The following is a 9,830-nucleotide window of genomic DNA, read 5'->3' on the forward strand; positions in this document are numbered from 1 at the left end:
ACAGACGACTCAGCCATACAACTAGCTACTCATGCATGCTAACAAACTCATCCATGCACTCTACGACTCGGCCGTTTCACCGCACACCACGGCCAGCTCTCCAGACGACACGTCAAGATTAGTGCTAAGATCACCGCCACCAAACATCACACCCCGGCAACCACGACGCCCACACGGCCATGATGACCGGGCAGCACCAAGGCACGAGCTTTGCCCAAGAGCACCGCGCTACCACCACCAGGGCCGCCGCCCCGGCATCCAAGACCTTGACACCACCTCATCCGAGACCCGCCGCAACCCCAACTAAAGAGACGAGCGGAAAGGTCCCACCTTTCGTGCCCCTAGGCGACCCCCAGTGTCGAGACCCGATAGGTCGGCCAGAACTGGCATCCACCAGCCCGTCCTGCTGCCCCGTGCGCGAGACGAGCTTGGTCCTACAGCACCGAAAAGGGGACGAGTTCAGTCCTGCTGCACCGTGCACGAGACGAGCTCAGTCCTGCTGCATCGTGCGCGAGACGAGCTCGGTCCTGCAGCACCGGGCGCGAGACGAGCGATAGACCGCAGCTAGAAGAGGACCAACCCTTTGATGGGAGTAACGCCCGGGCAAAGAGGAGATGTGGCGAAGGCCGAGACGGCCCGAACACAGATGAGCCGACGCCGGAGAAGCCGGCCGCCGCCGCGGGCAGATCCGTCAACCACCGTGAAGCTGCCACGACACCGGGAGAGCACCACCGTCGGACCTCCCCACGCCGGAGCCCACGGCCGAAGCAGCGGCCACGCCCGGCCGCTACCCTACCCGCGTCGCCCGGCGAGCTCCAAGCGCCGGAGCCACCAGGCACGCACCACCGGTTCCACGCGCCGCCGGCCGGCCCCCAACGCCAGATTCGCCCGGATCCAGCAAGAGACCGGCCGCGCGCACCCCCCCCCCCCCCCCCCGCGTCTCCACGCCCTGGCTAGGTCCAGCCGGTGCCCAGCCACCCCACCGGAGAGGAAGAGCCCCGGCTGCAGCACCACCACCTTAGAGGGGCCGCCGGTCGCCCCTGCAGCAGCCAACCGCCAGCACCCGCCGGATCTGGGCAGGGGGCGCCAGATCCGCCGCCAGCACTCCCCCGAGCCTCCAGAGCCCCACGAGCCGAGGTGAAGGGGGGAGGAGGAGAGGAGGCGACGCCGGCAGGTCGCCAGGGAGCGAGGCGAAGGAGGGAAGCCGGAGCAGAGGCAAGCCGGCGCCCGACGCCACCGAGCAGGGGAGGCCGCCCCGCGACGTCCGCCACCCGCGCGAGGGAGAGAGCCGCCCCGCCGCCGCCTGCGCCACGCGGCCTTTGGCCGGCGAAGCCACCGGCGGCGGCGAGGGAGTGGGGAAGGGGCGGAGGGACGGGGGCGGCGGCGCTGGGGTTCCCTCCCAGGGCGCCCGCGGGAGCGCCTCGAGAGGGGAGGGGGGCTTCCCGACCTTTTCTTTGAACTCGACACCTGTCACTTCCGACCTACTTGACCACACCCAGGTTATAACAGGAACAATGTATAACGATTATATAGGGAACTTCCATACTGCTACATCCTCACAAGCAGTAATCTGGAGAGTAATATGGACAATATGGGCTTGTCAACTGAGGCAGAACAAGCATGAACATGCATTGGCAGCAAATGTCGGTCAAAATAAACACAACTACTGTGTATATGTTTGTACCTCCATACTGAGTGTTCCAGAGCATGCAAGCAGATAGGGTGACGAATCATATCCTCTGGTTTCCTGTAAACAAACATGATGTTCATAAACCTGGAATTAATACCCAGGTTCTGACTGACATTTGTTCATAAACTGGAACTAATACACAGCAAGGAAATATGTGTTCAGAAACCTAGTACAGGGCACAGCTACAACACTGAACTTTGCAGAATCTTCAAGTTCTGACCTTCCTCTTGAGAACATCAACATTCTGGAATTAATACCCGCCCCAAGAGAAGGCTCTTAGGTACTGAATTTATTGTAACCGGAATTCTTGGTAACCTGTTTTGTTTGCCAAATTCTTGGTCATGGTAACCAGAATTCTATTCAGGATCATAAAATGCCTTTCGAGAAACATCAACATTGTTCTTCTTGAGAACAGCTAGAAAAAAAAGGTTTTAATGATAGGGAAGGCACAAAGCAATGATGTACAACGCAACTAATGCACAGATAAATCTGAGGATAAAACGATTAGATAGGGAACTTGCACTCTGCTGCATTGCTGCATTGCCAGATCATTACACCTGAATTTACAGACCAACCACTCCATTAAGATACAATTTGCCCATCTATTGGATTTTTCTGATTCAGCAAATAGGAAAATTATACAGATGAGAAGATAAAAGCAAGACACACAGGCTACAATCTCTTTAGAGGATCCCTTATCTGCATAAGAGTGCCACATCAGATCTAACCGATGAGCATGCATACCATGTGTAGAGTGTTACTTCTGCTGGTTCAAAGCATTAACCTTGGCAAAGAGCTCCTTCAAAACCGAGGGATAGGTCGAAACTACATAATCCTAGCCATCAGTTGCCATTACTGCTTGCAAACACGAGGGGGGCTGGACTTGGATAAACTTGAAGCACGCCTCCTTCAATCCTTGGCAGTGGTGCTGCTCGGCTAGACCAAGAGTGGACATCACCATCCTGACAGATATGTGCTCAGATAACTGCTCCTCGCAGGTGCATTTGAGACGTTGGACATCATATCTGTCAGCTGCTACCAGCAAGTTTTGAAGCCACTGCAGCCATATTTCATTCTCTATTACTTCTTCGTCTTCTTGTCCCTGTTCCACAACACGTGACATTTCATCCTCTGATGCTTCCACCTCTTGTCTGTTGTCCTCCTCCATAGAAGGAAGCGAGTCTGTGTAGATAAAGCTAAGCAAAGCCCTGAACACGCTTGCTTCCATGTCTTTGATGTGTATGACACCGGTTTGAGCAGTTGCCTCCTTCATGGGGCCAAAGAGCTGTGCCATGAAGACTTTAGACCGGGCTGCAAGCACGCATCGGTGTGTAGCCAACTTGTTGCCGCCGACCTCGAATGTCACATCAGCACCCGCCTCGGTTTTGAAGAGGATGTTAAAATCACGGCAAATGTTAGGCAAGCGCGCCTTGGTAATGGTGGCAGCGGCATCATCATCATCATCCCTGGGGTTGGTGTTGCAGACCATGACGTCGCACCGGACGGTCAAATAATCATCCTTTAGCTTCACTGATGATCGCTCAAGGGCATCTCTTCTAAAATCCTGCTCGATGCTCTGAGAACAAGGATCGAAGCTGCATGCTTCACTTTGAGCAATGTAGACTGGATTCTGCAGCTCAACCTGACCAATGAGGCTAAAAACGACCTTGGCTTCCACAGGCTGCTTCTCAGAATCGTCTTGGATACAGGAAAGACGGACAGAGACGACGTCGGCACAAGTGTGGTTTTCACCGTGGGGGCAGTAGAAGAGGAGACAACAATGGCCTCCCACCATGAAAGGACGGGAGCTGATGCTCTTTTTGGCTCGCGAGTAGTCCTGGACCACAAGCAGATGGTACCCGCAGTCTGCGCTGGTTCGGACGGTCGACTGGGTGTCGGTCGGGGCACAGCTCGTCGTTGGCCACGACGGACACGCCGGCGAACGAAGACATGACCTGCGAGTCCACCGGAAATCTATCTACTCAGCCGCCGTCGACACTTGAAACCTTCAGAAATGGGATCGATGTGCTCGGGGGCTAACCTGGTCACCTCCCCTCGCTGCGTCGCGCACGGCGTTTCTCCCTGGGAACAGAGTTCGCGCCGCCGCTCGCGTCGCTCCTCGCCAGAAACAGAGGGAGTTTGCGCCGCCGCACGCGTCGCTCCTCGCCGGAAAACAGAGGGAGTTTGCGCCGCCGGCTCTTGGGTGACTGCGGCCTGGGCCTGCTCGGCGGGGAGCGTGCGGCGGCGCAAACTCCCTCTGTTTCCGGCGAGGAGCGACGCGGGCGGCGGCGCGAACATGCAGCGCGCGCTCCGATAGAAGGACATGCAGCGCGCGCTCTGCTCGAACAGCGAGAAGAGGACAAAACCCCTGTGGTCCCGCGCGATTGCTCCAGCGTGGGAGGCGCCGCTGTCAGCTAGGAATGATGCGTCCGTGTTCAGTTTGACAGATCCCGCCACTGGGGGGCTCCAATGATTGGCCATAGGTATCTCAGTGGTTTCCCCTCCGTTACTGCATATATTGCATGTGCTATTCACTTCCAGGGTCCGCTTCCATTTGTTCTTTTTTGTGGTCAAGGTGCTAGTGGCCACTCTTCACCCAAATATCTTAATCTTTTGTGGAACCTTTGCCTTCCAAATGACGTCCCAGATAGTACGATCATCAGCCACATTTACATAGCTAGAGGCTGGGGTACTAGCTTGGTTTTGGATAGATACCGCCAGCCTATAGGCACTAACACTTCGCAGGCCATGGAACAAAGGTGGCCGCTGACTGCTTGGCTGGTCGCTGGGCTGGCGCTGCTTTCAGCCCAGTCTAGCTATAAAAAAATAGGTATATATTTATGTATTTACAGAAAACGTATTTGGGACAATTATTTGACCCAATGAAATTCTAAATTATCAGAAAATTTGGAAAATCAAAATACTTATATATAGCCTACGAAAATTATTTCCAGCTCCAAATATTTTATTACTCCTTTTTGTTACAAAGAAATTTGGCCATAATGATTCTAGAAATTAAGCCTTAGGGTTTATTAAATATCCAAAATATTAATTATTTTTCTGAAAATTCCAAATGAATATTCCAATTGTTTTCCAACCATTTTATAATTGAATAAGTCAAATTATCTTCTCTCACTGATTATCTTTTTGAATTGGAAAGTACTCGAATGTTTCAAAATCCAAATACAATTTCAAATATAGCCAAAATCCAAATGGAAATTTTTGGAAAAAGTAATTATTTAACCTCTCTATTAAAACTCAAATAAACTCTGAGAAAGTTTTCAAATTATTCCCGAATTCAAATAATGGAAAACATTCATTATTATCTAATTATATAACATTACATCAATGTTCAACATGAGTTAGATTGAATGATTTTCTCTTCTTTTTAAACACTTGGGTGACTGCTTGAGAAAAAAGGAATCATTGAAATACTTCTCAAACTTAAAGTGGCATGCCTGCGTTTTACTCCCGTTTTCTCTATATTAAAATGAGAGGATACATTACATCCCATATTTCCTTTCTAGGTAAATGTACCTTATGCCTTTGCTAAAATTTCAGATTCAGCTGGCTATCGGATGCATGACCTTACTTGTGAGATTTCTTTACAGACGTGTGTGGCTACTCTTGCATATAGAATATTACATGTTACTCATTCGGGCTCTAAATATAGGTCTTTTTAGAGATTCCAATGCGGACTACAACGAAGAAAAATGAGTGAATTTATACTCTGAAATATGCCTATATACATCCATATGTAGTCTTTATTGAAATCTCTACAAAGACTTATATTTAGGAACGCAGTGAGTAACCATCCGTTGGTTGTTCCCTTCCATATACTAACAAAAACTAGATCCTTTTAATCACTAGATGGTCTTATAATCAAATATTGGGTACCTGATTCACATACTATATTTATGCTAAAACATGAAAAATAATTCACATGATTAATTTACTTTGGTCTTCAGGACTACTAGAAAGAGAGAGAAATAACAAAGAGGGAGAGACTAGGTTCCAACGCCCATTATCACTACTAGAAAAAGGGTCAAATATGAAGCACATTAGTGTCGGTTTGAATTTGAGCTGGCACTAATGTGTCCATTAGTGCCGGTTCCAACGGCTAGGCGGGCGGGCGGACATCATTAGTACCGGTTCATGGGCAATCTTTAGTACCGGTTCATGCCACGAACCAGTACTAATGAGGCTGTGTCGGGCTGTGGTTAGGCTGGGGCCCCATGAACACATTTAGTATCGGTTCATGGCATGAACCGGTACTAGAGTTTCTTAGTAAGCTGATTTTAGTCCCACCTCGCCAAGAGAGAGGCAGTAGGAGCGGTTTATAAGCCGTGAGTGCAGAGACGATGAAGGAGAGGCGCAATGCTCACATGCACGTTGCTTAGCTTCAAGCCTTTCGGAATAGCATAGATTGCACGGAGCTATGTGTAGTGCGGTCTACACTATTCCGAAAGGCTTGAAGCTAATTAACCAGCATTGCACCTCTTTTTTATTTTTAGTAACTTATTTGAAATCCCGACTTCTTTTGCGTTCATTATGCAACATTCAAAGCGACATCATCAATTTCCAACATGTTCTGACATCATTTGCTGTTTTTTAGTCATTTACCGATTTGTTTAGAGAGCTAAATGACCGTAAAATTGAAAATCACTACAAAATGAACTCTGAAAATGTTGAAACTTGGCATGGTATCATCATTTCACCCGCATAGCATGTGCGAAAGAGTAGAGAGGGTCACGGAAAAAACTGGACGCACTTCGTGTACAAACTGGACAATCTCTTTCGGAGTATCAGGGTTTTGGACGAGAACTCATCTGTTACACGGGCACTTCAATGTTTTGTAAACTTATTTGAACTCCAGATTTTTTTGCATTCAGTATGCAGCATTAAAAGCGACGTCATCAATTTCCAACACGTTCTGACATCATTTGATGTATACAGTCATTTACCGATTTGTTTAGAGAGCTAAATGACCGTGAAATTGAAAATCACTACAAAATGAACTCTGAAAATGTTGAAACTTGGCATGGTATCATCATTTCACCCGCATAGCACGTGCGAAAGAGTAGAGAGGGTCACGGCAAAAACTGGACGCACTTCGTGTACAAACTGGTCACTCTCTTTCGGAGTATCAGGATTTCGGACGAGAACTCATCTGTTACACGGGCACTTCAATGTTTTTAAACTTATTTGAACTCCAGATTTTTTTGCATTCAGTATGCAGCATTCAAAGCGACATCATCAATTTCTGACACATTCTGACATCATTTGCTATTTTTCAGTCATTTACCGATTTGTTTAGAGAGCTAAATGACCGTGAAATTGAAAACCACTACAAAATGAACTCTGAAAATGTTGAAACTTGGCATGGTATCATCATTTCACCCGCATAGCACGTGCGAAAGAGTAGAGAGGGTCACGGCAAAAACTGGACGCACTTCGTGTACAAACTGGACACTCTCTTTCGGAGTATCAGGGTTTCGGACGAGAACTCATCTGTTACACGAGCACTTCAATGTTTTTTAAACTTATTTGAAATCCTGACTTATTTTGCGTTTAGTATGCAACATTCAAAGTGACTCATCAATTTCCAACATGTTCTGACATCATTTGCTATTTTTTAGTCATTTACCGAATTGTTTAGATCACTATAAAATGAACTCTGAAAATGTTGAAACTTGCCATGGTATCATCATTTCACCCGCATAGCATGTGCGAAAGAGTAGAGAGGGTCACAAAGAAACTAAATACAGAAAAACCTACTCAGAAATAAATAGATGAAAATAAATAAAGCAGAAAAGAAAAAACTATATAAAAAATTACTCAAAAATAATTATAAGAAAATAAATAATGTAGAAAAACCTAATTAGAAATAAATAGAAGAAAATAAATAAAGCAGAAAAAACTACTCAGAAATATATAGAAGAAAATAAATAAAGCTGAAAAGAAAAAACTATATAAAAAATTACTCGAAAATAAATAATGCAGAAAATAAAAAAAACTATATAGAAAAATTACTCAAAAATAAATGGAAGAAAATAAATAATGCAGAAAATAAAAAAAACTATAAAAAATTGTTGGGGCGCTGCCCAGTGGGCCTGCCTAACCTAGGGTGTGCAAATTCAGGCCCAGAAGGTCCGAAAGGCTCACAGGGCAGCGCACCATGGTTAGGCCCAGAAGCCTGCTATATAGAGGAGTTCGAAGGAGCAGCCGCGGCTGAGTTTATAAACCAGTGCGGCTACCCTTCGCTCGGCGAGGTGGGACTAAAATTGTGCACCGCGGGGGGCAGCGCAACCCCTTTAGTACCGGTTCGTGGCTCGAACCGGTACTAATGGGGGGCCTTTAATACCGGTTTGAGCCATAAACCGGTACTAAAGGGGTCCGCTTCCCGCCGCTTGACCTGGCCAAAATTGGCCTTTAGTACCGGTTGGTGGCTCCAACCGCTACTAAAGGTCCCTCCTATATATATGACACTTACGAAAAATTCAGTTTTAATTCGTCGCCCGTCTTCTATCCAACTTCATCGCCTGATATCGTTGCCGCCGCCGCGCCGTCGCCCATCGCGCGCCGCCCTCGCCGCCCCCGTCGCGCGCCGTCACCCCCGCCGCCCGTCGTCGCCGTCCCCGCCACGCACCGTCGTCCCCGCCGCGCGCCGTCGCCCCCGCCGCCGCCCCATACTACGTCGCCGTCTCGATCGCGCCGTCGCCCCCGCCGCCCGTCGTCGCCGTCCCCGTCGGCGTCGCCATCTCGCGTCACCGCCTGTAGGCCGTCGCCCAACGCTCATACACATACACACACATACACACACACACACACACAAACACACACAAACACACATATTTTTTTTACTTATTTTCTGTTTTCTGTTGTTTAGATTAATGTTAGATGAATTACTTAGATAAGAATGTTAGAATGTTAATTAATGTTAGATGAATTAGATAGAAAAGTTGTTAAATATTCATGTCAATTGTTAGATGAATTAACTAGTTTATTTTTAGTAAGAAAATTAATAGAACTAGTTTATTTTTAGTAAGAAAATTTAGGTATATGAGATTATTTGAACTAGTTGAATTAATATAACTAGTTTATTTTTAGTAAATGCTTAGCTGAACTAGTTCAATTAATAGAACTAGTTTATTTTTAGTAAGAAAATTTAGGTATATGAGATTTAATGATTTAATTAAAATATTACTATATATAGCTACTTTATATATTTTAGTAAGAAAATTAATAGAACTAGTTTATTTTTAGTAAATTCTTAGTTGAATTAGTTGAATTAATAGGACTAGTTTATTTTTAGTAGGAAAATTTAGGTATATGAGATTTGATGATCTAATCAAAATATTACTATATAGAGCTACCTACTTTATTATATAGAGATTTGATCATCTAATTAACATTTTACTTTATAGAATAGCTACCTTATATTTTTAGTAAATTCTTAGTTAAATTAGTTGAATTAATAGAACTAGTTTATTTTTATTAAGAAAATTTAGGTATATGAGATTTGATGATCTAATCAAAATATTACTATGTAGAACTACCTATTTTATTATATAGAGATTTGATCATCTAATTAACATTTTACTATATAGAACTAGCTACCTTATTTTTAGTAAGAAAACTAATAGAACTAGTTTGGTTGATATAGTTGAACTAGTTAGTTGAATTAGTTGAACTAGTTAGTTGAATTAGTTGAACTAGTTAGTTGAATTAGTTGAGCTACTTTATTTAGGTATATTTTTCATAAGTGCTTAATTGAATTAGTTGAATTAATAGAACTAATAAGTGTTTAATGTTTCACTGATACGTCTCCAACGTATCTATAATTTTTGATTGCTCCATGCTATATTATCTACTGTTTTGGATTATATTGGGCTTTATTTTCCACTTTTATATTATTTTTGGGACTAACCTATTAACCGGAGGCCCAGCCCAAAATTGATGTTTTTTGCCTATTTCAGTGTTTCGAAGAAACGGAATATCAAACGGAGTCCAAATGGAATGAAACCTTCGGGAACGTGATTTTCTCACCGAACGTGATCCAGGAGACTTGGACCCTACGCCAAGGCATTAGAGAGGCGGTCACGAGAGTGGGGGGCGCCCCCCCTAGGGCGCGCCCCCT

General features: G+C 45.6%; 1 pseudogene; it reads right to left on the reverse strand.

The window, feature by feature from the left end:
- Window positions 1–2,396: 2,396 nt before the first annotated feature.
- LOC123148693 (BTB/POZ and MATH domain-containing protein 2-like) lies at window positions 2,397–3,642 on the reverse strand (annotated as a pseudogene).
- Between the last annotated feature and the right edge of the window lie 6,188 nt (window positions 3,643–9,830).

This window comes from Triticum aestivum, chromosome 7A (genome assembly GCF_018294505.1).
Source record: "Triticum aestivum cultivar Chinese Spring chromosome 7A, IWGSC CS RefSeq v2.1, whole genome shotgun sequence".
NCBI classification, from domain to species: Eukaryota; Viridiplantae; Streptophyta; class Magnoliopsida; order Poales; family Poaceae; genus Triticum; species Triticum aestivum.